Consider the following 9,511-nt stretch of genomic DNA (forward strand, 5'->3'; position numbering starts at 1 on the left):
GATCTCAGCCTAGGGTCCTTGCTTGTGTCTCCACATGCTGATGGTGAGATGCAGCAGGAACGCAGAGCAGAGGGGACTTCGCTTCACCGAGGGCCCCCCACCCTTTCCCTCCCCCTGCCCCACCCCCTTCCCCCGCCCCTGCAGCTGCTGAAGAGGGTGGGAGCTGGACGGAGCCCAAGTGTCAAGGCTCTGGAACTGCTGGACATGTCCCATGGCCGAAAGCAGAGAGGAGACAGGTGGAGAAACCCCACCCCTCTCTCAGGACCCCCTGAATGATTCCCCAGGGTCTAACCACATCCACCCAGCTGCCAGAGCCTGGCTGCCAGATCCTGACACCTCACCACCACCTGGGCCTGGAGCTGAGGTTGGACCAGGGCTGGTGATCCTCATCACACCGGAAATAATCACAGGTTCACAGGAATCTTGACAGGGGACGAAAAGTGGCAGAAGAGACCTGGGAGGCACATTCATTGTCACACTCATTTTACCAAGGAAACAGGGGCATCTAAGGGAGGGAATTTCTGGAGGGAAAAAAAAAAGTAGCTGGGAAGCCAGGAGCTTGCCATTTCTGTGGTCACAGTGCCACCTGCTGGCAGTATCTGGCCTGGCTTGTAGGGGCTGTTCTTGTGCTTCAGGAATAACTTCCAGATCACTGGCATTTTTTTCATTCATTCACAGATATTTATTCAGCACCTATCGTGCAACAGGCATTGTTTTAGGGGCTGAGTGAATAGTAGCGAACAAAACAGACGAAATTCCCTGCCCTTACAGTGCTTACATTCTAGTGGCAGAAACAGTAAACAAGGCCAACACATAAATATGTATTGTTCTTCAGTCGCTCAGTCGTGTCCGACTCTTTGCAACACCATGGACTGCAGTGCGCCAGGCTTCCCTGTCCATCACCGTCTCCTGGAGTTTACTCAAACTCACGTTCACTGAGTCAGTGGAAATATACACCATGCTAGAAGGGTGAGCATCAGGAGAAAAACAAATTAGAAGCAGGTAGGGAGTGCCCTGGAGATTACGATTTTAGATAGAGTGGTCAGACATGACCCCTCTGAGGCAGTAACATTTTGAGTAAAGTCTGGAAGGAGATGAGGAAAGAGCCATGTAGATTTCTGGGCACGAACATTCCAGACAAGTGCAGAGGCCACACTGAGCCTGCAGCGTCTGGGGAACAGAAAAGACCAGTGAGGATTAAGTAGAGTATGCAGAGAATGGTAGGAGGTGAGACCAGATTCTGCAGGAGCTTGGAGGCCATTGCAATGGCGTTGACCTCACGAAGTGGGCTTCATTGCAAGTGTTGAGCTTAGGAATGGCACGACCCAGTTTCGATTTTAAAAGGACCTCACTGGGCCCTGTGTGGAGTCAAGGGTGGAAACAGAGACACTGATGAGGAAGCCACTGCAACCTCCAACAGCAAGTGGCTCAGGGGTAGCTGAGGCAGTGGGAGGGGTGGCAGGATTAGCTGGTGGGAGAGAGAGAAGCACCACCTTTGACCCCAAGGTTTTGGCCTAAACTACAGAAAGAGTGGTATTGTCCTTACTGAGATGTGGGATTGGCCAGCTTGATGCGAGGAACTGGGAGCTTTGTTCGGAGCTTGTCCAGTCAGAATTGCCCATTAGACATCCAGGGAGAAGTTGGATAAGTGTCTTGAGCTCAAGGAAGAGCTCCTGCCTGGAGCTACAACAGAGTCATCAGCTCTTGCATGATATCAAAGTCACAAGACTAGATGAGATCTAAGAGAATAGAAAGAAAAGTGAGGGGCCAAGGTCTGAGCCCTGGACTAATGAGGTCAGGAAGATGCAGGGAAATGGAGAGAAGGCGACGAGGAGAGGGAACCTGAACTCTAGAATCCTGGGACCCAAGCCAAGAGAGAGGAAGGGGTGGGCTAATCCCCAAAAGGGCTGAGAAGGGTCTACTGGATTCAGAAAGGCAGAGGGCACTGATGACCTAGAGAAGAATGGTTCTGGAAACGCATGGAGACAAAGGAGTAAGTGCAAGAAAGAATGATGGGAGAGAAACCGGGGACAAGTGAAGACCATTCTCTTGCGGCCTTTTGTTGGAAAAGGGAGGAGAGAGCTGGGAAGGTAGCTGGAGTTTTTTAAGGTGGGAAAGAATAAGAACCTGCTTGGACGCTAGCAGGGGTGACCAGGGACAGAGAAAGAAGCCTGTTGCAGGAGACATAGGGAAGAATTATGGGAGCACTACTTTCCAACAGGTGAGAAGCGATGGTATCTGGTTGTTCATCCCACTGAGGTACCACTTCACACACTTCACCTTTCGGCTAAGACCCGAAAGACAGTAATGTGTATCAGTGAGGATGTGTGTAAGCAGCTCTTTGTGGGAAACTTCCCTCAGCAGGAAGCCCTTTGTCTTGTCATTTAGCAAAACTATATTGTAACTAACTTTAAAAAAGAATTTTTGGCTGCACTACACCGCATGTGGGATCTTAGTTCCCCAACCAGGGATCAAACCCACGCCCTCTGCATTGGAAGTACTGAGTCTTAACCACTGGACCACTGGGACACCCCTGTAACTAACTTTTAAACCAAGCACCCCTATGCTCTACTCATTTGCAACCCAAGAAGACTTTTCAGATCTTTTAGTCACTCTATGCCTTGCCTAACTTATTGGTTCTTTCTGTAGATCAAAGAAGAAGAAATGAAGAATAAGTAATTAACAGATGACAAGATCTCTCCCCTGGCTTCCCCTTCAGTGATCTCCTGAACTGTGGGACAAAATTGTGTGAACACAATAACATCTAGAGAAAGACCCCAAGGAGCTGACAAGCCTGCACACAGTGGAGAATGGTGACGACTCTGACCCCCAAATCGATGATTATCTAGATTACTTCCCTGTCTCCCTTTAAAAGCTTTTACAGCCAAGCAGAATCCTTGAAGGTGGTTTGCGGGGGGTGGGGGGCAGGGTGTTCAGTCCACCATCTCGCCAGATTGCTGGCATTCTGATTAAAGGCAATTTTTTTTCATCTGTGAGTATTGATTTTGTAAGCAGTGAGCAACAGAACAGATCCAATTTGATAACATGTGGAGAAATTAAAATTCTTGTACATGGTTGGTGGGAATATAAAGTGATGCAGCTGCTTTGAAAACAGTTTGGCAATTCCTGAAAAAAGTTACATGTGGGTGATTCTAGTTAATAAAACTGTATTGTATATTCGGAAGTTGCTTAGAGAGTTGATCATAAAAGTTCTCATCATAAGAAAAGAAATTTCATAACAGTGCTTGGTGATGGGTGTTAACTAGACTTGTTGTGGTGATTATTTCCCAATATGTACAAGTATTGAGTCACTATGTCATATACTTGAAACTAACATAATGATATATATCAATTATATCTCAATAAAAAACAATTTTAAGTTAAACACAGAGCTACCGTATGACCCAACAATCCCCCTTAGGTGTACCAAGAGAAATAAAGACATATGGCCACAGAAAAATGAATACACAAAAGCTCATAGCAGCATTGCTCATAATAGCCAAAAAGTGGAAACCCAAATGTCCATCAACTAGTGAGTGAATAAACAAAGCATGGCACATCCATACAGTGGAATATTATCCGGTCATAAAAAGGAGTGAAGTACCGACACAGGCCTAACGTGGGTGAACCTTGACAACCTTATGCTCCGTGAAGAAAGCCAGACGTCAAAGCCAGAGATTGTATGGTTTCTGGCTCTATAACAGCCTATATTTCCGTCTATAACAGTCTATTTCTGGCTCTATAACTGGTGAATTTATGGACACGAGACTTTTCCATAAAATAGATTAGTGGTTACCAGGGGGCTGGAGGAGGGCAGGGTAGAGTGGGCAGTAACTGCTAATGGGCATGGGATTTATTTGGGGGTGATGAAAATGTTCTGGAATTAGGTAGTGGTGATGGTTTCATATCCACTCTGTGGACATGCTAAAAATATATATAAGCATTGAATTCACACTTTAAAAGGGTGAAGGTTTTGTTTTGTGATTTTTTCCTCAATAATAGCTTTTTTAAAAACAGATCTTGTTGTGCAGAGTAGAAGGGCTGCTTTGGCCACAGAAAAGAGGCAGAGGACTCAGGCACTCATGCAGGTGGGTGGATGGGTGTGGCGGTAGGTGACCATGGACATTCTCCCATTGCGGCTTCTAGTTTCTCAGTGAGACAGGAGGTGAGGTCATCAGCTGAGAGTGAGGAGGTGGGCTCCAGGAAGAGCAAAGGTGTTAAATGAAGAGAGAGGGAAAATGGATGGATTCGGGACATTGCAGGGCAGTGCCGAGGTCCGGTGAGGGAAGCAGAGGAGCACTATGGGTGTTGGGGAGACGGGGAGCCCCGGCAGTCTTGAGAGTGTGGGGACCTGAGTCAGGGGCCCTGTGCTCCCCACATAACGTGGCTCTCCAGGTCCCTGAACACCCAGGTACACACATGGAGGTCTGCACCATCAAACCCTAAAGACGCCCACCCATCAGGCTTCATGATTTTCAATCCGTGTCTCTCACACCCTGGGTCTCATCCCTCTTCGGAAACCTAGCCTCAGAGACACTTGCACGTGGACACAAGATCTATGTACAGGATGTCTGCAGCAGCTTTGTTAGCAACAGTAAAAGACTGCAAACAGCCCGGATGTCCATTACTGGGGAAATGGTCAAATAAATTCTGGTCCATCTGTGCTATGAAAGCTCTGCAGTAATAGACGCTGGAGGGGCCTGTGTGTTTGACAGGGAAGGAAGCAAAGAGGCAACATCGCTAGGTGGGAAACAGTTGCAGAACAATGAGTGTAATATTATGTAATTTTCTTTCCTTTTTTTAAAAACAAAAGCGGTATTTATAAGTGTATACATAGGTTATTAAAAGATATAAAAGATCTAGAAAGGATGCAATTTACATTGTTAATGGTGTGTAATCTTGAGGGGTAGGTTTTGGGAAAAGAGTTGAGGAAGGTTTCAGGGATTGAAAGGGTTTTAGAGGGGGGCCTAGATGCTTTTGTAATTTAAAAGGGAAAGATCTGGGACTACCCTGGTGGTCCAATGGCCAAGACTCCACACTCCCAATGCAGGGGTCTCCAGGTTCAATTTCTGGTCAGGGAACTAGAACCCACGGGCCACAACTAAGGATCCCTCAGGCCGCAACAAAGACTGAAGATCCCAGGTGCTGGAACTAAGACCCAGAACAGCCAAACAAATAGATAAAAATATCAAAAATAAGTCAAAATAGAAAGGAAAGAACAGCCGAGCCCTCCACCCCATCCCTGACTCCATTCTCGCTCTGGGCCAGAGAGTGCTGTGAGGCCAGCAACCCCCAGTCCAGTCAACTATGCCCCGCTTGCCCCTGGAGGCAGACACCGGGCCTGGCCAGAGCACAGTGGGTCTGGGCCAGCCTTCCCTCTGCCCGGCCATCCCACCTCCAGCTCCCAGCCTCCCCCTGCCTCCCCACACCACACAACTGTTCCCCTCCAGCTACTTCCCGGGGGCTAGGTACAAAAGGCCATGGGAGAAGCTGCCACAATGATAATACCAGGCACTTACATAGCACTCAACTGTGTACACAGGCTCTGTTCTAAACACTTCATAAATGAACTCCCAACAACCCGACGGGTTCCATACGCTGATATTACTATTTTCACTTTGTAGCAGATTTTTAAACACAAACCAGAAGAACCAGGAAAGACTAAGTCCCTTGCCCCAGGTGTTATGGCCCACTGACCTGAGAGAGATGCCCCCCCTGGCAGGGTCCAAGCCAGTCTCCTCCTCCGGCTTCCCTCCCCCACAGCTCAGGTCCCGTGAGCAGGCTGTGTACCTTCCAGGGTGAGGCTAGGGTTTCCTCTTCCCAGAACCCCGCCCTGTACACATCTGGCACACAGGAAGCCCTCACTGCGTTTGTTGAATTAATTGCTCTGTCCTCCCATCCCCCACTCCACCGTGGCCCCGTGGGCTGTGCTTTTCCTTCTGGGCCTTGAGTGTGTGTGTGTGTGTGTGTGTGTGTGTGTGTTAGTCGCTCAGATGTTTCCGACTCTTTGTGAAGCCATAGACTATAGTCGACCAGGCTCCTCTGTCCATGGGATTTCCCAGGCAAGAATACTGGAGTGAGTTGCCATGCCCTTCTCCAGGGGGATCTTCCCGAGCCAGGGATCAAACCCGGGTCTCCTGCATTGCAGGCAGATATTTTTACCATTGGTTTCCTCATCTATAAAGTGAAGGGATGCACTCAATGGCGTCCGACACGACTTCAGGACCAGAATTAAGGTAAAGCCAGTGCTCATCCCGGCAGGGTAACTGTCAGTGATGGGACACTGAGGGCCGAGGTGGGAAGTAGAAGCGCTTCCTGGACACCAGCCCTCCTGGGCCTTCAGAACCTGGGAATGTGGTCTCACCCACCCACAAGTATAGACACCTCACCCAATGTTGCCCAGTCGACACAGCTCCAGAAAACGGCAGCCCACACCCTGCTCCATGGGCTCCGCAGGGGACACCCTGCCCAGTTTTGTGGAAGGTGAGGAGCTGCTGTCCCCGAGTCAAAAGTCCTGGCAGCCAGGCAGCCTGCCGTAGGTGGAGGAGAGCACACGGCACGTGAGCGGCACGTGCTGGCTGCATGCAGCACCTCTGGCCAGGTGAGCCGGGCTGGAACTCACAGACGTGGGGGAGGGGACCGAGCCGTCTCCAGTCTCCTGGGGCTGTGGAAGCCCAGGGCGGCCCTCCTACAGTCCTTGTGCATCCAGCCGGCAAGCGCCAGGACGACAACCTGGGGGACAGAGAGCCCATTGAGGGAGGCCGGAGGGGCCCCGGTGCTGCTGTGTGCAGGCGCTTTGGCACGTCCGCTCAGAGTGCCCCGCAGGAACTGGCCACCTCATTCCTCAACTGAGGAGCCTGAGGCCTAGAGAGGCCAGAGGCAGGGCCTGGATCACCAGCTGGGACTGAAGTCAACTCCCGGGTCCAAACCCCATGCCCCTCCTCCTACCATCACTCCTGAGTGAGCCAGGATCCTGAGCCGGGACTCGGATGCAGCCGCCGGCCCTGTCCACCCCAGCCCTGGGCTTCCAGCCTCAGCCTGGAACCGACCCTTGATCTGAGTGGCCTCAGATCTGTGATCCAATGGGTCCTGGGCTCGATTCCACCATGGATTCACTGTCAGCACCTGAGCTCCCAGACAGTACATCCCCCGAAACCCCCACTGCCCCCCATCATTCGTAACTGCTCCATACTTCTTAACAGAGCCTCCCAGTTCCATCACTCAGGGTCACAGAGCCAGACAACGGCAGGCCTCAGCCCTCACAAGAGGTCCGGGTAGACCATCAGAAATAAACAGGGGACTTCCCTGGTGGTCCAATGGTTAAGAACCTGCCTGCCAAAGCAGGAGACATAGGTTCGATCCCTGGTCCAGGAAGATCCCACATGCTGCAGAGCGACTAAGCCTGTGCACCACAACTACTGAGCCTGTGCTCCAGAGCCTGTTCCACAACTAGAGAAAGCCCACGCAGCAACAAAGACCCCGCGCAGAGAAAATAAATAAATCTTTTTTTTTTTTTTTTAATGTAACAAACTGGGGAAGGAGGGTGGCTCTGCTTCCTCCATGCACAAGAGGTAACTCTCTGAGTGTTTCCTTTTCCCTTCCCTGGGATAGATTTTTAAGCTCTCCAGGGAATAGCTGGGCCCTGACACTCTCGCTAGGTACCATGGAGGTCTATGGTCCCAGGGACAACTCCAGGCTACAGGTGGACCCATAACCAAGGTGAGAACCCCAGGTAAGCTCTCCCTATGCCCATTCATGCCACACAACCACACCGAGACATGGCCACTCAGTCTACAAAGTGCCCTGGCGCCCCTCCTCCACCCATCCACCCTAGTCCTGGGCTGCACACAGGTGGCCCCCACCCCCAATAGTGCCAACTCAGAGGACTCAACAGATACCTAACGGCGAGCAGCCCTTCCCCACCGCCTGCCTGGAGCCTGCTCCTGGGCCAGAAGCCAGACAGATTTTCCTGGAACTTCTGTGGCCTCCGGCACCAACATACGGAGAAACCTGGGGGAAGAAAGGTCAGAATAGAAACAGGCAGAACAAGCAGGGGCTGTGGGGCGGAGGGAGGTACCGTGTGGATCATCCCTGCCCACCCCCAGCCCTGTCTCTGCCACTTGCTGCTTCCCTGCGCAGGCACATGAAAGCTCCTACCCACCCCTCCCCAGAACAGACACCCAAGTCAGGGAGACAGAACTGCATCCAGGTTACATTAAACCAAGTAGAGGATGGTACCTTGGCACAGACGAAGGCCTCATCTCAGACACTGTGAATCCAGGAGGACTTCCTGAAGGAAGTGCTTTCTAACGCCTCGAGGGAAAGACTGCTCCAAAGAAAAAGTTTGTGCAAAGGCCCTGAGGCCATAGAAAGTGTGGTGAGGACTGAGGAGAGATGGAAGGCTCTGCATACAGCTGGCAGCTAGAGCAGCCCTGCTCCACACTGGCAGCCAGCGGCTTGCTTGTTCTGCTTCTTAGACATCCGCAGGAATGCACCCAGCCTCCCACTGGCCCAAAATATGAGCATATTTTGGAAAATCTCTTGTCACAGTCTTCAGCCCAGCCTGAGACTCCTCTGACCTCCGGCATCCTCTCTGAGGCCACTGCTGGGTGGGACCTTGATCCTCATCCCTCCAGGAGTTCCTGACTCATCCTGGAAAAAGCTAAAAAGCCCAGTCTTCTCAAGAATCGGTCTGGCTCTGGGGGGAGGGCAGCCATGACCCCAGCTCCAGGACATACAGACAGTGGAGGGGGGCAGGGAGCAAGTTAGAGACAGGAGAAGACGCAGAAACACAGACCGGGGCACAGAGACTGATGGGAAGAGAGACGGGAGGTGCTGACCACAGACACAGAGATGACAGCCCAAGGGAGCAGGACAGATATACAGCAGGCAGCGACGGCTCACGTAAGCCAGAAACAAAGGGACACTCTTAGGTACACAGGAAAAGCTGCCAAAGACAGCCAAGCACCACAAAGTCAGCTGATCAGCTGATCTGGAGGCAGCCTATGGGCCTCAGAAGAGGTTGGGTGGGGTGTCAGAAGGCAGCTCCCAATTCCGGGATGGGTCCACTGACTGCACTTGCAGAATAGACCATGAGGGGGAGGTGTTGCTCCAGCCACTGCCCTTCAGCCAGGAGCCTGGCCTCCCCAAAGACAAAGGCAAACTCCTTCCATCAGAAGCAGCAGAGGTGGGCCCAGGCTCACTGAAGGGGTAAGAGACACGGATGAGGGAACCTAGAGCATTCACACCTGGCCTGGAGACCCCGCCTCATCCCAGCATCTCCTCAGACCCGCCCCTTCCCTCCACATTCCCCATCACCAGCCTCATTCTACCTTTCCGGTCTCCTGCCTTGCAGGCCCAGAGCATAGAAGGGCAGAGCCAGGAGGGGCTGGCCACCTTCTCTGCCCTTTCTGTAAAGGACATGACAGCCACTAGGTCTGAGGACTGCCCTTGGATCCTGCCACAGGACCCGGTCCCTTCCTTCACATCTTCCCTTGAAGGCTCTTGGATT

At 51.6% G+C, this 9,511-nt stretch overlaps 1 long non-coding RNA gene across 2 annotated transcripts; it reads right to left on the reverse strand.

Annotated features, from left to right (window-relative positions):
- Window positions 1–220: 220 nt before the first annotated feature.
- LOC138991013 (uncharacterized) lies at window positions 221–9,111 on the reverse strand. Of its 2 annotated transcripts, XR_011467058.1 has the most exons (4): window positions 8,239–9,111; window positions 7,899–8,010; window positions 6,390–6,732; window positions 221–961 (listed from the first exon to the last, which is right to left on the reverse strand). It is a non-coding gene; the product is annotated as an uncharacterized lncRNA (long non-coding RNA). The 2 variants fall into 2 exon arrangements; XR_011467057.1 differs by lacking the exon at window positions 6,390–6,732.
- Between the last annotated feature and the right edge of the window lie 400 nt (window positions 9,112–9,511).

This window comes from Bos mutus, chromosome 15 (assembly GCF_027580195.1).
Source record: "Bos mutus isolate GX-2022 chromosome 15, NWIPB_WYAK_1.1, whole genome shotgun sequence".
Lineage (NCBI taxonomy): Eukaryota > Metazoa > Chordata > Mammalia > Artiodactyla > Bovidae > Bos > Bos mutus.